This window comes from Larus michahellis, chromosome 2, assembly GCF_964199755.1.
Source record: "Larus michahellis chromosome 2, bLarMic1.1, whole genome shotgun sequence".
Lineage (NCBI taxonomy): Eukaryota > Metazoa > Chordata > Aves > Charadriiformes > Laridae > Larus > Larus michahellis.
The window spans coordinates 29,645,003-29,651,557 of record NC_133897.1 but is presented as its reverse complement, the minus strand read 5'-3'; the positions used below and the strand labels follow the sequence as shown (position 1 = coordinate 29,651,557).

The following is a 6,555-nucleotide window of genomic DNA, read 5'->3' as shown; positions in this document are numbered from 1 at the left end:
GAGAGAAAAAAAGAAAAAAGAAAAACTAGATGTTCTTATCTTTTGAAATCTGGGTTCTAGCCGGAAGCTACATTTTTTTATTAAAATAGCTTTTATCAGCCTAAGAAATTAACTAGTCTAGAAAGAACATTTATCAAAACTGCAGTTAGTCTCTGAAAAGCAGTTAGGTCTGAGCAAAATGAAATTAAATAAGAAAATTCAGTTCCACTCTGGAACACTCCCAGAAGAAGTGCATGGGAAAGAGAATATAAAAGTGCCAGTACACATTAAGTCGTTTAGCACATTCCACACAGAACGAGTCATTAAATAATTATAATTAAAGTTGTTTAAGTGTATTGCTATGGTATTATTGCCAAAGGCCAAGAACCTTTCACTCATGTATGTGGGAGTCATCACCTTCATTTTCACAGTCATCCATGACAGAGCAAATCAAAACACCAGGCACTCTCTCGATTTGCCACTATGTCTGCTGTATCACCCCACTTTGTACCGTATAACCATTTAAAGAACTTATTGGCTGGCATTAAGCCTTCTTGCATGAGCCTAATTTTGAGGCAACCAAAATTCATTGTAAAGAATTTCGGTTGCCTCAAAGTTTGAGAGCAAAAGAGAGGGTAAGACACTCAAGAGTAGGGTACTTATTTTCAAGTGGTAGAAAACACACAGTGATCAGCAAAATAATAATATCCCAAAGGAGTCAGAGAATGAGGAACAGGGCAAGACAGAGTGACAGTGGCAAATGTAACAGTGAAGGACAGTGGAGAAATCAGGAAGAAAGGGGTAATTTATAACATCAGCTGAAAGAACAGTGAAGTCCAAGAATTAGGAAGGTGAGCTCAAAGAAGCTCAGAGTCAAGAAAGCACCTGAAACGGGAAGAGACTTAAAGTGTCTATGTGCAAGTAGTCTCTCAAGGACTATCAAAGAGTTCAAAGTGAGATTAAGCAAACAACCTGAGCCAGAAATAGAAAATGCAACGTTTAATATAAAAGTATTGTTTGTAGTGTTCAAAAATGATTATTCAGACCTTCAAAGTTCAGGTTATTGGTTAAAATAAACAAATACGTATTTTCCCTGCTTACTTTATTGGACCTAGGATATGTATGAGTCAAATACTTCGGCTTTATTTCACAACCTTGAGGCATGGGAAAGGTTTTTCAGAAAAGAAAGTTGAAACGCTCATGTTTTCACAGTAATTCAAAGGAGCATGCCAGCTTCTTCAATTTTAACAAAAAGTGTTTAAAGAAAAATTGGCTATGTGCTCTGTAACGATCTAGAAAAGCATGGGGAAGAAATACACATGGAAATAAGTTGTGAGTAAAAATTCCATACAACAAAAAGAAAACCTGCGTTGGGTGGGGAAGGTTTGCTAAATATGACACTGAGCAGTTTCTGTCTACCCCCTCACTGTCCTAGGTGGGACTGTGTAGCACAGGGTTTAATTTTGTACATTTGCCCAGTACAGCTGCCTCTATCTCACTCGTCTTCAGCAAACCCTGCTTTCAGTTCCTGCTGCCCCATCACTTCACCGCCTGTGCTTGATTTAGCAGGCAAATTTGTCCCCGGGCCCCATGAGTAGGGAAATCCTGCTGGATCTCTTCTTTCCTGCCCTATCTTTAGCACTTCCCCCACCTTTTTTATGTTACATCCTGAGATCTGCTTGACAAAAACTTACTAGGCATTTCTATTTGGATGCCCAATTATATTTTCTTCTATGAGCTTGGCTTTTTTGCTGAACTACATCTCTCATAATAGACCAAGTTTATAGGGTTTCCAGTGCATTCCTGGAAACTAGTCAATGGGATACATTAAGAGAAATGTGGCCCATACAAAGAACTTGAGCCACCAGTGAGACTAGAAATAGGAAGCGCCGAGACCCTAATTGCAAAGGTGTAGTGATTGTTGTCCCAAAATAAAATTTCTTCATTGCATTTAAAAATGAAGATATTTCAATTATGGACAACTTTTCCTCTGATGTTCCTAAACAGGAAAAAATGCTCAACCAGTTCCCTATCTTCACACTGACAATATCTCTCCTTGTAGCAACCATATGCCAGAAAGTATTTTGACAGAAAACTGCCAATAAGTCCTTCCTGTGAGGATAGAAATAAAAAAGTCTGTGAAAAAAGCAGAAGAATAATATAGATGGAAAACAGGTTTAAGTGTCTATTTTCACAATTTTATTAAAAGTTTGTTTGAGTCAAAGACATGTTTCTTGAGAGAGACCCATGGGGGTCATTTAGTCCAGCTTCTCACTCGGAGCAAAGCAAAGCAAGGGATGTTGGTGATAGACCTTCTTCCTCTTTGCCAGAAGGAGCATGATGTTGATGCTCTCCTCCTCCTCCACTTGGGACTGCGTCTCAACACTTTCCAGCACCTTTTCATGTTGTGCTCTTCAGCTCCATGCTACATGCAAACTTACAATATCCAGAGTGCCGGAGATATACTGGATATTTGTTCTTTGTTCTCTTTTTGTCCCTAAAACTGTTTCTTTCCCTGCTGCCAAGGTTACGTTCCACTATATGACTGTTGGCTTACAGAGCTGGGATCTTCAATATCACCTCCTGCCGCATCAGGCAGTGTCTGTATTCCTCTCTGCCGCATCCTGTGTTTATCTTAGCTGACGTTTATCTTCAGAACCTAGACTTTTGCTATTTAGTGATAACTGCTGCTTTTATTTTTATTATTATTAAGACAAAATTATTTTCCTGGGAGTTGTAAACAATACCTTCATGTTACTAACGAGGTTTCTTCCGCAACTTAAAAGGATGAATGCCTGTATTTATTTTCCTAGGAAACAAATGAAAAAAAAATTAGATCAGTATCCTGATCCGAGAGAAAAAGGAGGCTGACTCATGATTTCTGAATGCTGAACTCCTGAGATTGGTTGTACTGACGATTAGGAGAAACGTTCCTCAGAGGCAATAGCAAAAAAGAAAAGAAATGATTGTATGTCGTTAATTTACAAGTATGAGAATGAAACAAAGATGCAGATGGTGAAGAAATACAAGGGCAGGAGAAACTGGATGAACATCAATGTTTACGGGAATGGTGATGAGGGAGAAAGAAACAAGGGCGATAATGGTAAGTGAGGAACATTGTCTGTGGCAGTCAATACTCAATGCGAGCAGTGTTCAATCAATATGCAAAGAAGCAGCTAAAGTGGCTACGGGACAACGCTCAGTGAAGAAGTTAAAATGGCTGCAGCACATACAGTGTGCATTTGTTAATCAACAAACAGCTGAAGTTGTGCCATCTACTGTGACAAGAAGAAGCATGAGGCAGGGGGCAGGCGAGCAAAGGTTAAGTGAATAAAACGTGATTGATTATTAACAAGGCCAGCAAGCAGGTGAGAAGCAAAGGCAGTTAAGACTGAAGGATGAAAAGCACTGTTCTTTGTAATGACAACAGAAAACGCCGAACAGACGCCTGCAGCCCTGCTCTGCTCGGGGCACTTCCAGCCTCACACGCACCAGAGGGGCTGCAGGGCTGCTCGGGCAGGCAGTGAATCTCCCACAGCAATACTCCCGCCTTCTGTCCGTGTCTCTGTAACCGCTAAGGAGATTTCCCTCATGCGACTTCTGTCTTCTTCCAGGCACATCCTCAACGGTCATACAACACACACACACACCCCTCCCATTTTTGATCCTATATTAGAGTAGTAAGTAGGAACTATGATTACCTGCCACCACCATGTACATTCTGTACTGCTGGCAATAATGCCCACTCTGCTTTTTCAGATCCCTATGCTCTACAGCACTTTGCTATTTCTTTGGTCTGTTCCCTGTCCAGATCTTTACTTTCCCATTGTTACTTCCACTCGTGGAGCTCATTTTTGTTGTAACACATGAGCAAATAAATGCAACTTGCCAATGAGATGGAGAAGGACACCATATAGATAGCACTTTGCAGTCAGCCTAGAAATGAAAAGAGGTGTGGAAACATTTAGTCAGAGTCTTTAGAGAAAAGGACAGGCACTACTAGGCTTCCTCCAGTGATAGCCTGTGTAAATTGAAATTATTCCCAAAGGAGATATATTATGAAAGGAAGGTGAACAGGTACAATCAATTATATCAGTATCCTACAACAGGATCTATCAAGGGGTTTGTGACCTACAAGACGTATACCTTGTTTGTTTAAGAAGATGGGCCAGGATGGCTGATCAGCGGCGGTTTCTCAGCATCATCAGGAAACTCAATATTACCCTTCAATTAGATGAACAGGCCATGAAGTGATCCACTCTGAGAAAGAGAACAGTTATACTTAGCCTGTGATGGACACAGCACTTATGAAATTACAGTACCATTTTCTACCTGCATGTTGAAATTCTTCAGCACATTACACATAAGTATAATATATTCAAAGCCAAAATAAGGCCCTGAGCTTCTCAGCAAATCTGACTTAGTTTGTCCATGGTAATTTGAAGTGGAAGACATTAAACACAGGAAAAATACTGTACATTTGGCTAAGAAGGAATCATGCAAAACTTGCTGTCTCTGGCTTGAGATATTTTTACAATATGACATTATAGAGTTACATATTATAGATTATATACGACTCCTGTAATAGTCTAACAGTAGTGCACACAATACAGCAAGACATGTTTTTCATAGGCATGCTATCCTTGCAAACAGGCTTTAGGTAGAAATAATACCAGAAAATTACTTCCCGCGTTTCTTTTTTTATTATAAAATAATTTAATTATTTTTCTTAAAAAGGAAAAAGGAGACCACACTTGTACAGTCCCTCAAAATTCATTACCTTCTTAAAACCCTATAACTTGAAAAAATATTTTTGTTAAATCAACATGTAATCATGTTGTTCTCTAGCAACTTTTATGAAATTGGCATTTTCCCAGGGAAACCTCCATGAAAGTATATAAAGTATGTATTATTCTCAAAAAGTCTTTCTTGTAAAGAAAGGAAAAAATGAGCTGTTTCTGTATGCTATTTTGGTACAGTTACTCTCAGATATCATTATCAACTGAAACACCTATTCCACGTGATAGGTAGACTTATCTATAGACGTACAGGTTTCCGCATACAGGTCAGTAACTACAAAAAGATATAGGCATCTATATTCGTGTAGGTAGATACTACTCTGTCCCCTATCACCTGCAAGTGAAGAAAAAAAAAAAAATCCAGAGTGTATAAGTTAGAAGAATAAATATTGGTAATATTTTTCAGAATATTACTTACAAGCTTACTATTGAATTTTAAGTTTTCCATAACATTAAGAGCAGTAGAAACATGTAAATAAATGAAGGGCAAAACAGCCCTTTATAACAATAAGTGCACATTATGTTAAGTAGAAAAAAGCCTAAACAAATTAATTTAGAAAAACTGATTTTGAAACAGAGGTGTTAACATCTGTCTATATCCAAACAAGAAAATTCGTATATCTTGAGGAGCTATTTAGCAGAGCTCCATACAGGTGTGCTTACATCTACAGCCCTCAGTATGGATTTTCAAATCTATTTGCTATTTTCACCTACCTTGGACAAAAGGTAATGGTCTCTAAGGTATCTGAGAGAGGAAAAAGACAGCATTGTGAAAAGTGACGAAAGGATAAGGGCTGCTTTGGTGTTCAGCTGTTGCTGGTCACTAGGATTTTGTTCAGCTGAGAGCCATTACAAGCTTCACAGCTGGAGGAAAGCTACAGTTGCCATTTTCACCTTATTAAACATCACAGAATCCAACTGCAAACCCAAACCCAAAGGAAATCCGATTTGATTATTCCCGCTTACAGAGCAAGTTTTCACAGGACATTACTGCTCTTTATTTATTAACATGATTATGGATTTTTGCAACCTGAGCAGAAGTAACTTCTTGACTATTATGGTACTAGCAGGAGTGACTTCATGGTGCTGTGTGGAGGTGAAGAGCTCTAAATAGAGGCCAGGGCATTGCAGGATCCTGTGCTGCAAAGGGGAGCCTTCCCTAAGGGAAGTGCTGGTGGAAAAGGACTTGGAGAGCAGGTTGGGTAGCTATTGTAATTCTCATTAGGTAAAGGAAGGAGGAACGTCACATAGTCAGCCTCAGTGAGAAACCTTTATCTGCACAATTAAATGTGCTGATTACTGGGGGAGCATTTAATTGTGCTTCTGCATGCCCACAAATTGATAATTGTAAACTTTATCTTACAGTTCTATTACCCAGCTGCTGTGGCATAGATTAAGATACAGGAGCGTAAAGGTCTAGACTTTATTCAATGTTAGTCCATTGTGTTTCAATAGGACAGAAGCTGTACTTGGAAAAGGGAGAGGGAAAAGGAAGTTTCATGTCAGCTGATGGGATACAGAAAGGTATGAGAGGGAGTTTCCCATGCTCATCTCTGTGGGTCTGAACTCTTTAAGCAATGTCAGGTGACAGTTTAAAAAGACATTTGTGTGAGCTGGCAAGGAAGAAAATTATGAACTCAGACAGAGGTCTTGAGATATAATGCATTAATAGATAAGCAACAAGCAGTTATGGCAATCTCAGTTCATTACAGAAGGCATAAATCAGAAAGACCTGATTCGGTCAGAACATATGGAGATGCTACATAGCACAGGAAAA

At 39.0% G+C, this 6,555-nt stretch overlaps 1 long non-coding RNA gene across 2 annotated transcripts; it reads right to left on the bottom strand.

Annotated features, from left to right (window-relative positions):
* Window positions 1-2,168: 2,168 nt before the first annotated feature.
* On the bottom strand, window positions 2,169-5,570 carry LOC141738241 (uncharacterized). 2 transcript variants are annotated; one of them, XR_012585345.1, is made up of 4 exons: window positions 5,493-5,526; window positions 5,029-5,112; window positions 4,126-4,239; window positions 2,169-2,788 (listed from the first exon to the last, which is right to left on the bottom strand). It is a non-coding gene; the product is annotated as an uncharacterized LOC141738241 (long non-coding RNA). The 2 variants fall into 2 exon arrangements; XR_012585344.1 differs by lacking the exon at window positions 5,029-5,112 and having other exon boundaries at window positions 5,493-5,570.
* Between the last annotated feature and the right edge of the window lie 985 nt (window positions 5,571-6,555).